Genomic DNA, 15,440 nt, shown 5'->3' on the forward strand with positions numbered 1-15,440 from the left:
AGAAGGGTCAACTTTGATCAAAGGTTGGACCAAGTCCTCATGGACATATGTGTAGAAGGAGCTCAATAGAAGGTTGACTCAAGAGGCAAGCCGATTCAATTGAGAAGACTGGACCTTAAGCCTGTAGCTAGAGGATGGTTGGAGTTCATTCAATGCTCAAGCATTCCTACTAGCAACCGGTCTGAAGTTACTATAGACCGGGCCATCATGATCCATAGTATCATGATTGGGGAGGAAGTGGAAGTTCATGAGATTATACCTCAAGAACTCTCCAAGGTGGTTGACAAGTCCTCCACTTTGGCAAGGTTAGCCTTTCTTCACCTCATTTGCCACCTCTACAATTCGGCTGGAATTGACATAGAAGGAGACATCCTCATTGAAGAGGACAAGCCCATCACTAAGAAGAGGATGGAGCAAACAAGAGATCATGGACCTCAACAAGAGCATGAGGAAATTCATCACCATGAAATCCTTGAGATGCCTCAGGGGATGCACTTCCTTCCACAAAACTACTGGGAGCAAATCAACACTTTCCTAGGAGAATTAAGCTCCAACATGGGACAACTGAGGATGGAGCACCAAGAGCACTCCATCATCCTCCATGAGATTAGAAAAGATCAAAGAGCTATGAGGGAGGAGCAACAAAGGCAAGGAAGAGACATAGAGGAGCTCAAGAGCACCATTGGTTCTTCAAGAAGAGGAAGACGTCACCCTCACTAAGGTGGACCCATTCCTTAATCTCCTTGTTCTTATTTTCCTGTTTTTCGTTTACTATGCTTTATGTTTATATTTGTGTCTTATTACATGATCATTAGTATTTAAGTGTCTATGCCTTAAAGTTATGAATGTCCTATAAATCCATCACCTCTCTTAAATGAAAAATGTTTTAATTACAAAAGAACAAGAAGTACATGGTTTCGAATTCATCCTTGAAACTAGTTTAATTATTTTGATCTGGTGACAATACTTTTTATTTTCTGAATGAACGCTTGAACAGTGCATATGTCTTTTGATATTGTGGTTTATGAATGTTAAATATGTTGGCTCTTGAAGAATAATGAAAAAGGAGAAATGTTATTTTATAATCTGAAAAATCATAAAATTGATTCTTGAAGCAAGAAAAAGCAGTGAATACAAAAGCTTGCGAAAAAAAAGAGAAAAGAAAAATGGCGAAAAAAAAAAGAAAGAAAAAGAAAAATCAAGCAGAAAAAGCCAAAAGCTCTTTAAACCAAAAGGAAAGAGCAAAAAGGCAATAGCCCTTAAAACCAAAAGGCAATGGTAAATAAAAAGGATCCAAGGCTTTGAGCATCAGTGGATAGGAGGGCCTAAAAGAATAAAATCCTGGCCTAAGCGGCTAAACCAAGCTGTCCCTAACCATGTGCTTGTGGCGTGAAGGTGTCAAGTGAAAACTTGAGACTGAGCGGTTAAAGTCAAGGTCCAAAGCAAAAAAAAAAGAGTGTGCTTAAGAACCCTGGACACCTCTAATTGGGGACTTTAGCAAAGCTGAGTCACAATCTGAAAAGGTTCACCCAGTTATGTGTCTGTGGCATTTATGTATCCGGTGGTAATACTGGAAAACAAAGTGCTTAGGGCCACGGCCAAGACTCATAAAGTAGCTGTGTTCAAGAATCAACATACTGAACTAGGAGAATCAATAACACTATCTGAATTCTAAGTTCCTATAGATGCCAATCATTCTGAACTTCAAGGGTTAAAGTGAGATGCCAAAACTATTCAAGAGGCAAAAAGCTACTAGTCCCGCTCATCTGATTGGAGCTAAGTTTCATTGATATTTTGGGATTTATAGTATGTTCTCTTCTTTTTATCCTATTTTATTTTCAGTTGCTTGGGGACAAGCAACAATTTAAGTTTGGTGTTGTGATGAGCGGATAATTTATATGCTTTTTGGCATTGTTTTTACATAGTTTTTAGTATGATTTAGTTAGTTTTTAGTATAATTTTATTAGTTTTTAAATAAAAATCACATTTCTGGACTTTACTATGAGTTTGTGTATTTTTATGTGATTTCAGGTATTTTCTGGCTGAAATTGAGGGACTTGAGCAAAAATCAGATTCAGAGGTTGAAGAAGGACTGCAGATGCTGTTGGATTCTGACCTCCCTGCACTCAAAGTGGATTTTCTGGAGCTACAGAACTCCAAATGGTGCGTTCTCAATTGCGTTAGAAAGTAGACATCCAGGGCTTTCCAGCTATATATAATAGTCCCTTCGTTTCTCGAGTTTAGACGACGCAAACTGGCATTCAACGCCAGCTTCCTGCCCTATTCTGGAGTTAAACGCCAGAAACAGGTTGCAAAGTGGAGTTAAACGCCAGAAACAGGTTACAAACTGGCGTTCAACTCCAAGAAAGATCTCTCCACGTGAAAGCTTCAATGCTCAGCCCAAGCACACACCAAGTGGGCCCCGGAAGTGGATTTCTGCATCATTTACTTATCTCTGTAACCCTAGTAACTAGTTTAGCATAAATAGGACTTTTTACTATTGTATTCAGGGATCTTGGGACATTTAGTTCTGAAATCATGGAGGCTGGCCTCTCGGCCATGCCTAGACCTTGTTCATATGTATTTTCAACGGTAGAGTTTCTACACACCATAGATTAAGGTGTGGAGCTCTGTTGTTCCTCGAGTATTAATGCAAAGTACTATTGTTTTTCTATTCAATTCAAGCTTATTCCTATTCTAAGATATTCATTCGCACCCAAGAACATGATGAATGTGATGATTATGTGACGCTCATCACCATTCTCACTTATGAACACGTGCCTGACAACCACTTCCGTTCTACATGAAGATGAGATAGAATGAGTATCTCTTAGATATCTAATACAAGGGACCGAGTCCGAGATATTAGAGTCTTCGTGGTATAAGTTAGAACCCATGGACGGCCATTCTTGAGATTCGAAAAGTCTAAACCTTGTCTGTAGTATTCCGAGTAGGATCTGGGAAGGGATGGCTATGACGAGCTTCAAACTCGCGAGTGTTCGGCGTAGTGATAGACGCAAAAGGATAGTAAATCCTATTCCAGTATGATCGAGAACCGACAGATGATTAGCCATGCAGTGACAGCGCATTGGACCATTTTCACAGAGAGAACGGGATGTAGCCATTGACAACGGTGATGCCCAACATACAGCTTGCCATGGAAAGGAGTAGGAATGATTGGATGAAGACAGCAGGAAAGCAGAGGTTCAGGAGGAACGAAAGCATCTCTATACGCTTATCTGAAATTTTCACCAATGGATTACATAAGTACCTCTATCCTAGTTTATATTTTAATTATGTTTTAATTATCAATTCTCTATAACCATTTGAATCCGCCTGACTGAGATTTACAAGGTGACCATAGCTTGCTTCAAGCCGACAATCTCCGTGGGATCGACCCTTACTCACGTAAGGTTTATTACTTGGACGACCCAGTGCACTTGCTGGTTAGTTGTGCGAAGTTGTGACAAAGTGTGATTCATGTTTGAGAGCACCAAGTCATTGGCGCCATTGTTGATGATCACAATTTCGTGCACCAAGTTTTTGGCGCCGTTGCCGGGGATTGTTCGAGTTTGGACAACTGACGGTTCATCTTGTTGCTCAGATTAGGTAATTTTATTTTATTTTTAAGCTCTTTTATTTCTTATTTTCAAAAAATACAAAAAAAAATATTTCTTCTTTTTCGTGTTTCCCAAAATAATTTTCGAAAAAACCAAAAAAATTAACAAAATCATAAAATAAAAAATAATTTGATGTTTCTTGTTTGAGTCTAGTGTCTAATTGTAAGTTTGGTGTCAATTGCATGCTTTTAACTTTTCTTAAATTTTCGAAGAACACATGCATTGAGTTTCTTTCTTGTTCTTCATGATCTTCAAGTTGTTCTTGAGAAGTCTTCTTGTTTGATCTTCATATTTTCTTGTTTTGTGTCTTTTCTTGTTTTTCATGTGCATTTTCAATTTGTTAGTGTCTAAAGTTTGAAAATTTCTAAGTTTGGTGTCTTGCATGTTTTTCTTTTCTTAAAAATTTTCAAAAATAAGTCTTGATGTTCATCTTGATCTTCAAAGTGTTCTTGGTGTTCATCTTGACATTCAAAGTGTTCTTGTATGCATTAGTTGTTTTGATTCATAATTTTTATGTTTTGTTTCAATTTAGTGTTTTTCTCTCTCATCATTAAAAATTTAAAAATAAAAAAATAATATCTTTCCCTTTTCTACTCACAAATTTTAGAAAATTTGAGTTGACTTTTTAAAAAATTTTTAAAATCTAGTTGTTTCTTATGAGTCAAATCAAATTTTCAATTTAAAAAAATTCTATCTTTTTCAAATCTTTTTCAAAAAAATAAAATATTTTTCATTTTTCCTTTCATAATTTCGAAAATTTCAAATTTATTTTCAAAATCTTTTTCTTATTTCCATTTCATATTTTCGAAATTAATGCTAACAATTAATGTGATTGATTCAAAAATTTTAAGTTGTTACTTGCCTATTAAGAAAGGTTCAATCTTTAAATTTCAAAATCATATATTTTTGTTTCTTGTTAGTCAAGTAATCAACTTTAATTTTCAAAATCAAATCTTTTTAAATTTTTTTTGTCAAATCTTTTTCAAAATAAGTTTCAATCACATCTTTTTCAAAATCAATTTCAAAATCTTTTCTAACTTCCTATCTTTTCAAAATTTGATTTTCAAATCTTTTTCAATTCACTACTTGACTTTTTATTTGATTTTAAAAGTTTTCTATTTCAATCATATCTTTTTCAAAACCACCTAACTAATTTTCTCTCTCTAATTTTCGAAAATCACTAACCCGTTTTTCAAAATTTCTTTTAATTAACTAATTATTTTAAATTTTAATTTAATTTTATTTCTCTCTTTAATTTTTGAATTCTAACTAATAATTAAAATAAAAACAAAAATATTTTTCCTTTTATTTTAATTTAATTTCGAATTTTTCTCTTCTCCCTCTTCTCTTCTTCTCTTCTTCTACTCACATAAAGGAATCTCTATACTGTGACATAGAGGATTCCATATTTTCTTTTGTGTTCTCTTCTTTTTCATATGAGCAGGAACAAGGATAAGAACATTCTTGTTGAAGCTGATCCTGAACCTGAAAGGATTCTGAAGAGGAAGTTAAGGGAAGCTAAAGCACAACTCTCTGGAGAAAATCTGACAGAAATTTTCGAAAAAGAAGGAGACATGGCCGAAAATAATAACAATGCAAGGAAGATGCTTGGTAAATTTACTACAACAAATTCCAACTTACATGGAAGAAGCATCTCAATCCCTGCCATTGGAGCAAACAATTTTGAGCTAAAGCCTCAACTAGTTTCTCTGATACAACAGAATTGCAAATTTCATGGACTTCCATCAGAAGATCCTTTTCAGTTCTTAACTGAGTTCTTGTAGATCTGTGATACTGTTAAGCCCAATGGGGTTGACTCCGAGGTCTACAGGCTTATGCCTTTCCCGTTTGCTGTAAGAGACAGAGCTAGAATATGGTTGGACTCTCAACCTAAAGATAGCCTGAACTCTTGGGATAAGCTGGTCACAGCTTTCTTAGCCAAGTTCTTTCCTCCTCAAAAGCTTAGTAAGCTTAGAGTGGATGTTCAAACCTTCAAACAGAAAGAAGGTGAATCTCTCTATGAAGCTTGGGAGAGATACAAGCAACTGACCAAAAAGTGTCCTTCTGACATGCTTTAAGAATGGACCATCCTGGATATATTCTATGATGGTCTGTCTGAGTTATCAAAGATGTCATTAGACCATTCTGCAGGTGGATCCATTCACCTAAAGAAAACGCCTGCAGAAGCTCAAGAACTCATTGACATAGTTGCAAATAACCAGTTCATGTACACTTCTGAAAGGAATCCTGTGAGTAATGGGACGCCTCAGAGGAAGGGAGTTCTTGAAATTGATACTCTGAATGCCATATTGGCTCAAAATAAAATATTGACTCAGCAAGTCAATATGATTTCTCAGAGTCTGAATGGAATGCAAGCTGCATCCAACAGTACTCAAGAGGCATCTTCTGTAGAAGAAGCTTATGATCCTGAGAACCCTGCAATAGTAGAGGTGAATTACATGGGTGAACCTTATGGAAATACCTATAATCTCTCATTGAGAAATCATCCAAATTTCTCATGGAAGGATCAACAAAATCCTCAATAAGGTTTTAATAATGGTGGAAGAAACAGGTTTAGCAATAGCAAGCCTTTTCCATCATCCACTCAGCAACAGATAGAGAATTTTGAGCAGAATCCATCTAGCTTAGCAAATATAGTCTCTGATCTATCTAAGGCCACTTTCAGTTTCATGAATGAAATAAGGTCCTCCATTAGAAATTTGGAGGCACAAGTTGGCCAGCTGAGTAAAAGGGTCACTGAAACTCCTCCTAGTATTCTCCCAAGCAATACAGAAGAAAATCCAAAGAGAGAGTGCAAGGCCATTGATTTGACCATCATGGCCGAACCTACAAGGGAGGAGGAGGAGGTGAATCCTAGTGAGGAAGACCTCTTGGGACGCTCAGTGACCAATAAAGAGTTTCCCTTTGATGAACCAAAGGAATCTGAGGCTCATCCAGAGACCATAGAGATTCCATTGAACCTCCTTCTACCCTTCATGAGCTCTGATGAGTATTCTTCTTCTGAAGAGAATGAAGACGTCACTGAAGAGTAAGTTACTAAGTACCTTGGTGCAATCATGAAGCTGAATGCCAAATTATTTGGTAATGAGACTTGGGAAGATGAACCTCCCTTGCTCACCAATGAACTGAATGCATTGGATAGGCAGAAATTACCTCAAAAGAAACAGGATCCTGGTAAATTATTAATACCCTGTAACATAGGCACCATGACCTTTGAGAAGGCTCTGTGTGACCTGGGGTCAGGAATAAACTTAATGCCACTCTCTGTAATGGAGAAACTTGGGATCTTTGAGGTGCAAGCTGCCAGAATCTCATTAGAGATGGCAGACAACTCAAGAAAACAGGCTTATAGACAAGTAGAGGATGGGTTAGTAAAGGTTGAAGGCCTTTACATCCCTGCTGATTTCATAATCCTAGACACTGGGAAGGATGAAGATGAATCCATCATCCTTGGAAGACCCTTCCTAGCCACAGCAAAAGTTGTGATTGATGTGGACAGAGGAGAGTTGGTCCTCCAACTGAATGAGGACAACCTTATGTTTAAAACTCAAGGATCTCCTTCTGTAACCATAGAGAGGAAGCATGAAAAGCTTCTCTCACTGCAGAGTCAATCAAAGCCCCCACAGTCAAACTCTAAGTTTGGTGTTGGGAGGTTCCAACAATGCTCTGAACATCTGTGAGGCTCCATGAAAGCTCACTGTCAAGCTATTGACATTAAAGAAGCGCTTATTGGGAGGCAACCCAATGTTATTTAACTATATCTATTTTATTCTTTTAGGTTGATGATCATGTGGAGTCACAAAAACTACTGAAAAATCAAAAATAGAATGAAAAACAGCATTAAAAATAGCACACCCTGGAGGAGAAGCATTCTGGCGTTTAAACGCCAGAAACAAGCATTTGTCTGGCATTTAACGCCAGAAACAAGCATCTACCTGGCGTTAAACGCTAGAAACAGGCTACATTTGGGCGTTTAACGCCAGAAACAAGCAGCAGTCTGGCGTTAAACACCAGGATTGCACAGCAAGGGCATTTTACACGCCTAATTGGAGCAGGGATGTTAAGTCTTTGGTCCCACTGGATCTGTGGACTCCACAGGATCCCCACAGGATCTGTGGACCCCACAGGATCCCCACCACTTCTTCTCTCCTCTTCACACCTTTTCATAACTCTCTTCCCCAAATACCCTTCACCAAATACCCTTCACCAATCACCTCACTCACTCTTCCCCATCATATCTACACCACTCACATCCATCCACTCTTCCCCATAAACCCCACCTACCTCCAAAATTCAAACTCTTTTCCCTCCCAAACCCAACCCTCATGGCCGAACCCTAAACCTTCCCCACTCCTATATAAACCCCTCATTCCTTCTTTATTTTTACACAACACAACCTTTTCTTCTTACCCTTGGCCGAATACACACCTCTCTCCCTCTCCTCCATTCTTCTTCTTCTTCTCCTTCTTTCCCTCTTCTTTTGCTTGGGGACGAGCAAACATTTTAAGTTTAGTGTGGTAAAAAGCATTGCTTTTTGTTTTTCCATAACCATTAATGGCACCTAAGACCAGAGAAACCTTAAGAAAGAGGGAAGGGAAGGCAATTGCTTCCACCTCTGAGTCATGGGAGATGGAGAGATTCATCTCAAAGGTCCATCAAGACCACTTCTATGAAGTTGTGGCCAAGAAGAAAGTGATCCCTGAGGTTCCTTTCAAGCTAAAAAAGAATGAGTATCCGGAGATCCGACTTGAGATCCAAAGAAGAGGTTGGGAAGTTCTCACCAACCCCATTCAACAAGTTGGGATCCTAATGGTTCAAGAGTTCTATGCAAACGCATGGATCATTAGGAACCATGATCAAAGTGTGAACCCGAATCCAAAGCATTGGCTTATCATGGTTCGGGGAAAATACTTAGATTTCAGTCCGGAAAATGTAAGGCTGGCGTTCAACTTGGCAATGATGGAAGAAAACGCACGCCCCTACACTAGAAGGGTCAACTTTGATCAAAGGTTGGACCAAGTCCTCATGGACATATGTGTAGAAGGAGCTCAATAGAAGGTTGACTCAAGAGGCAAGCCGGTTCAATTGAGAAGACTGGACCTTAAGCCTATAGCTAGAGGATGGTTGGAGTTCATTCAACGCTCAAGCATTCCTACTAGCAACCGGTCTGAAGTTACTATAGACCGGGCCATCATGATCCATAGTATCATGATTGGGGAGGAAGTGGAAGTTCATGAGATTATACCTCAAGAACTCTCCAAGGTGGTTGACAAGTCCTCCACTTTGGCAAGGTTAGCCTTTCTTCACCTCATTTGCCACCTCTACAATTCGGCTGGAATTGACATAGAAGGAGACATCCTCATTGAAGAGGACAAGCCCATCACTAAGAAGAGGATGGAGCAAACAAGAGATCATGGACCTCAACAAGAGCATGAGGAAATTCATCACCATGAAATCCCTGAGATGCCTCAGGGGATGCACTTCCTTCCACAAAACTACTGGGAGCAAATCAACACTTTCCTAGGAGAATTAAGCTCCAACATGGGACAACTGAGGATGGAGCACCAAGAGCACTCCATCATCCTCCATGAGATTAGAAAAGATCAAAGAGCTATGAGGGAGGAGCAACAAAGGCAAGGAAGAGATATAGAGGAGCTCAAGAGCACCATTGGTTCTTCAAGAAGAGGAAGACGTCACCCTCACTAAGGTGGACCTATTCCTTAATCTCCTTGTTCTTATTTTCCTGTTTTTCGTTTACTATGCTTTATGTTTATATTTGTGTCTTATTACATGATGATTAGTATTTAAGTGTCTATGCCTTAAAGTTATGAATGTCCTATAAATCCATCACCTCTCTTAAATGAAAAATGTTTTAATTACAAAAGAACAAGAAGTACATGGTTTCGAATTCATCCTTGAAACTAGTTTAATTATTTTAATCTGGTGACAATACTTTTTGCTTTCTAAATGAACGCTTGAACAGTGCATATGTCTTTTGATATTGTGGTTTATGAATGTTAAATATGTTGGCTCTTGAAGAATAATGAAAAAGGAGAAATGTTATTTGATAATCTGAAAAATCATAAAATTGATTCTTGAAGCAGGAAAAAGCAGTGAATACAAAAGCTTGCGAAAAAAAAGAGAAAAGAAAAATGGCGAAAAAAAAAGAAAGAAAAAGAAAAATCAAGCAGAAAAAGCCAAAAGCTCTTTAAACCAAAAGGCAAGAGCAAAAAGGCAATAGCCCTTAAAACCAAAAGGCAATGGTAAATAAAAAGTATCCAAGGCTTTGAGCATCAGTGGATAGGAGGGCCTAAAAGAATAAAATCCTGGCCTAAGCGGCTAAACCAAGCTGTCCCTAACCATGTGCTTGTGGCGTGAAGGTGTCAAGTGAAAACTTGAGACTGAGCGGTTAAAGTCAAGGGCCAAAGCAAAAAAAATAGAGTGTGCTTAAGAATCCTGGACACCTCTAATTGGGGACTTTAGCAAAGCTGAGTCCCAATCTGAAAAAGTTCACCCAGTTATGTGTCTGTGACATTTATGTATCCGGTGGTAATACTGGAAAACAAAGTGCTTAGGGCCACGGCCAAGACTCATAAAGTAGCTGTGTTCAAGAATCAACATACTGAACTAGGAGAATCAATAACACTATCTGAATTCTAAGTTCCTATAGATGCCAATCATTCTGAACTTCAAGGGTTAAAGTGAGATGCCAAAACTATTCAAGAGGCAAAAAGCTACTAGTCCCGCTCATCTGATTGGAGCTAAGTTTCATTGATATTTTGGGATTTATAGTATGTTCTCTTCTTTTTATCCTATTTTATTTTCAGTTGCTTGGGGACAAGCAACAATTTAAGTTTGGTGTTGTGATGAGCGGATAATTTATATGCTTTTTGGCATTGTTTTTACATAGTTTTTAGTATGATTTAGTTAGTTTTTAGTATAATTTTATTAGTTTTTAAATAAAAATCACATTTCTGGACTTTACTATGAGTTTATGTGTTTTTATGTGATTTCAGGTATTTTCTGGCTGAAATTGAGGGACTTGAGCAAAAATTAGATTCAGAGGTTGAAGAAGGACTGCAGATGCTGTTGGATTCTGACCTCCCTGCACTCAAAGTGGATTTTCTGGAGCTACAGAACTCCAAATGGTGTGTTCTCAATTGCGTTGGAAAGTAGACATCCAGGGCTTTCCAGCTATATATAATAGTCCATTCGTTTCCCGAGTTTAGATGACGCAAACTGGCGTTCAATGCCAGCTTCCTGCCCTATTCTGGAGTTAAACGCCAGAAATAGGTTGCAAAGTGGAGTTAAACGCCAGAAACAGGTTACAAACTGGCGTTCAACTCCAAGAAAGATCTCTCCACGTGAAAGCTTAAATGCTCAGCCCAAGCACACACCAAGTGGGCCCCGGAAGTGGATTTCTACATCATTTACTTATCTCTGTAACCCTAGTAACTAGTTTAGCATAAATAGGACTTTTTACTATTGTATTCAGGGATCTTGGGACGTTTAGTTCTGAAATCATGGAGGCTGGCCTCTCGGCCATGCCTAGACCTTGTTCTTATGTATTTTCAACGGTAGAGTTTCTACACACCATAGATTAAGGTGTGGAGCTCTGCTGTTCCTCGAGTATTAATGCAAAGTACTATTGTTTTTCTATTCAATTCAAGCTTATTCCAATTCTAAGATATTCATTCGCACCCAAGAACATGATGAATGTGATGATTATGTGACGCTCATCACCATTCTCACTTATGAACACGTGCCTGACAACCACTTCCGTTCTACATGAAGATGAGATAGAATGAGTATCTCTTAGATATCTAATATAGGGGACCGAGTCCGAAATATTAGAGTCTTCGTGGTATAAGTTAGAACCCTTGGACGGCCATTCTTGAGATCCAAAAAGTCTAAACCTTGTCTGTGGTATTCCGAGTAGGATCCAGGAAGGGATGGCTGTGACGAGCTTCAAACTCACGAGTGCTGGGCGTAGTGACAGACGCAAAAGGATAGTAAATCCTATTCCAGTATGATCGAGAACCGACAGATGATTAGCCATGCAGTGACAGCACATTGGACCATTTTCACAGAGAGGACGGGATGCAGCCATTGACAACGGTGATGCCCAACATACAGCTTGCCATGGAAAGGAGTAGGAATGATTGGATGAAGACAGCAGGAAAGCAGAGGTTCAGGAGGAACGAAAGCATCTCTATACGCTTATCTGAAATTCTCACCAATGAATTACATAAGTACCTCTATCCTAGTTTATATTTTAATTATGTTTTAATTATCAATTCTCTATAACAATTTGAATCCGCCTGACCGAGATTTAAAAGGTGACCATAGCTTGCTTCAAGCCGACAATCTCCCTGGGATCGACCCTTACTCACGTAAGGTTTATTACTTGGACGACCCAGTGCACTTGCTGGTTAGTTGTGCGAAGTTGTGACAAAGTGTGATTGACGTTTGAGAGCACCAAGTCATTGGCGCTATTGTTGATGATCACAATTTTTTGCACCAAAAGTCCTCAAGAAAAATTCGTTATCTTCTACAAAAAGTTTCGAGCCATCGACAAGACAAAAAGTCAAGGAGCAATCTTTACAGAAGACAACAAGTGCAGTTCGCAAAACTCAAGAACTAACTAGAAACAGCAGCAAAACATGCAAAGACAAAAGCCAGAAAAAATACATCACAGTAGCAAGCAAACACAAAGACCACAAAAGGTTCAAGCTTTCCAAACATACAGTCAGAATCAAAGCTTCACCGGAAAAATGGCAAGAATAATGAAAAGAAAAACCAACCTGAACAAAGGAAGAAGCTTCAAAAGGAGATTGAAGATGGAGAGAGGGAATCGCCTTCCAAAGAAACACCCAAAAATTGCCAAATGACGCCGCAACGCAAAAATGCAAAATTCAGGCGAGAACAGAAAACGAGAGAGTAAAGGGGGAAGTTACAAAGAAAAACGAAGAGAAACCGTTTTTGTGTAAATTTCAAAATAAAAGATCCAAGAGAAACAGATCATTAAAAAGCAATTAATAAAGGTATTAAACCCTCGCACGTTCCCAAGAACGGAGCGCTAATACAAAAGTGCGCATTTTCAGAAGAAAACGTTCCACATTCAAAAAGGAAGATTCTACAAAGAAAGAAGTCGACAAATGCTCGAGTTCGGCTTCACCCGAGAAGGATCAAAGTCCTAAGACTAAGATTCGATCTTAAAAAGAAAGACCGAGCTCGAGCAGGGGCACTGTTCATACCCTGGGTCGAGCTGTCCGACCCGGGATGTTTAGCGACAAGACGACCGACCTCTTCAGGTACGACTATCTGACCTTTTCTCAAAGAGATCGGCCAAACTGCCAGGAAAGCCCAGTAAAGGGCTCAAATAGAGGAACATGACCCATATCCAAAGGCAGTCCATGCCTATAGAGATAAAGGCGGTTCCCTTAAAGATAAGCTGACCTCACCCGAAGATAAGATAACTAACTTATCTTATCTAAGAAGGTCAGCCCACGACCATTATAAATACACTGGAGCACCCAGGTATAACTCATACTCTGATTCTACTAAAAACCTGTTAATACCCTTGCTAACTTAAGCATCGGAGTCCCTTGCAGGTACCCCCCACCCTCCGGTGACGAAGGATCAGCAGTGTAGCAAGCTCAACAAGTCGGATACGATAGCTCCGGCCGCCACCCACCAGCCAGACACGTCATCTTCGACCAGTACAGAAGATCTCGTCTGAGATTGACCTACAGTTTCAGGTAACCCTCGGAACAACTATGTTCTATCAAAGCACTCTCATCTTTGGCACACTAAGCTTATTTCATAGCTGGTTTATGATTCACATCAACCTCTATTTTTATATTGTTTTGAATAATACAAATAAGAAATATAGAATTAAGAAAATGCAAAACAAAATTAATATACACTAAGACCGGCTCTTCTAATATGCAATTGATTCATTTAAAAAATTGAACCAAAATAAAGGTAACAAATGGTTCAAAGAAATTAAAATACCCATGTAGTTGACGTTGTGCTTGAGATGCCAACATTTCATTTTTGAAATCTACGAAAGCACAATTCCTCAACCTGAATTATACAAAACAATTATGATTAGCATTCATGAACAAAAATAAACTGGAACAAATATTATCAATTGATTAAATAACTGAGATTTTTTTGCGAGGCACCACAAACAACAACAAAGCCTTTTTCTACAAGGTGGATTAGCTATAGATCTAATGATGTTACTGTAAAAAAGTTTCACAAAGACATGGAACACCACCATCAACAAAATGGCATGGTTCAAGTAATTAGGTAACAGTGAACTATAAGCCAATGCGCAATAGAATTAATAAAAGCTGCTAAAAAGCTCAGGCTAATATACAACATAGTAGCATAAAAAAACAAATTGTTCTAGGAAGATCTCTCAGCCAAAATCTAAATTCGAAAATCAGGAGATTTGTCAGTCTCCCAAAAGTTATTTCTTCATTAAAAATGAAAAATTATATTAAGTTTACGTTGTAGTCTACAGTTTATTTATTTTCTAGTTTAAAACCTTTAAATTTAGTTACTTGGTTTTTGTTCATTATGCAAAAAAGCATTTCTACTCATCACCTTATTTCATAGGCCATGAATAACCAAATGTATCATCCAAAGTAATTCACTAATTCTTTCCTTAAAAATATAAACACAACAAATGTCCCACTAAATGGCTAATGCCTGACATGACGATCGAACACCATGGAACTTAGACAAGCACCAACTCTACTAATTCGTTCCTTTCTTTCTTGTTCACCCTACCATTTCATGAAGGATAAAATAACATTTATGTTTTCTCATTCAATTAAGATCTCCAATGAACATGGAAATAACCTAAAACCAAACCATCCTAATTTACAACATGTATGCTCGAAAACCATGAAATAACATTGAAAGAAATGTAAAGCATTTCATCAAACACCTAACATGCAACACCATATCCCCATGACCTATCACTATGTTCTTCCATGTCTTACAAAGAATAGACTGGTGGCAAAACAAAGGGTCAAAACTCGCCAATGCAAATCAATGTAACCTAATGATGGCACAAAGCCTTGCATTAGAAACTTATTGCCAAAGAGAGATATTAGTGAATTATAAAATGGAGAAGCTTTAAATAAATATATAAAAGCATTGGCAGTTAAATTACCTTCCAGTAGAGCAAGGACGAACAGAGGAAGCACCATAATGAGATAAGAGCCAGGAAAGGGTGTCATGAGGTATAGCTTCGGTAAGGTGCTTAATCAAAAGGGTCACTGGTGAATCCATAGCTGGAGGCTTTGAATCTGCAGAGTGATGCATGTGGCTACCCAAGAAATGTTTAAGAGGGGATTACCAGCCTCAAATGGAGAATGGAGGCGGTGCAGGAGTAGTGATCGAGAGAGAACGGAGCAGCGACGCCGGCGGCACGGCGCTGGCTTAGATCGTTTACCCCCTAGTCTAAAGAAAACCCTTGCCAATAAAATTGATCGATTGGTAGAATTTATTCATGTGCCAAAAGATCTCCGACTTCCAGCCACTGAATACCTACTCATTAGTCCTTATTTTTTCTATCAAAGACAAAAGAAATCAACCCTTATGGTGCATGAAATTGTGATCTCAACTGCGCCAACAACTTGGTACGCACGATCATAATCTCAATTCTTTTTCACAACTCCGCACAACTAACCAGCAAGTGCACTGGGTCGTCCAAGTAATAAACCTTACGTGAGTAAGGGTCGATCCCACAGAGATTTTCGGCTTGAAGCAAGCTATGGT

The 15,440-nt window shown here is 38.5% G+C and overlaps 1 non-coding gene and 1 pseudogene across 2 annotated transcripts in view; both read right to left on the reverse strand.

Moving 5' to 3' along the window:
* The window catches only part of LOC107604934 (U11/U12 small nuclear ribonucleoprotein 65 kDa protein-like), a 55,908-nt pseudogene extending 40,924 nt beyond the window's left edge, over positions 1-14,984 (reverse strand). The window contains exons 1-2 of the transcript XR_015885924.1: positions 14,833-14,984; positions 13,659-13,730 (exon numbers count right to left, since the gene is read on the reverse strand). The product of XR_015885924.1 is annotated as a U11/U12 small nuclear ribonucleoprotein 65 kDa protein-like (transcript). The remainder of the gene's footprint in view (positions 1-13,658; positions 13,731-14,832) is intronic.
* LOC148562681 (small nucleolar RNA R71) lies at positions 5,588-5,695 on the reverse strand. The gene has a single exon (XR_015887795.1). It is a non-coding gene; the product is annotated as a small nucleolar RNA R71 (small nucleolar RNA).
* Positions 14,985-15,440: the final 456 nt, after the last annotated feature.

The sequence above is a fragment of the Arachis ipaensis genome, chromosome B6 (genome assembly GCF_059453495.1).
Source record: "Arachis ipaensis isolate K30076 ecotype BB chromosome B6, ASM5945349v1, whole genome shotgun sequence".
NCBI classification, from domain to species: Eukaryota; Viridiplantae; Streptophyta; class Magnoliopsida; order Fabales; family Fabaceae; genus Arachis; species Arachis ipaensis.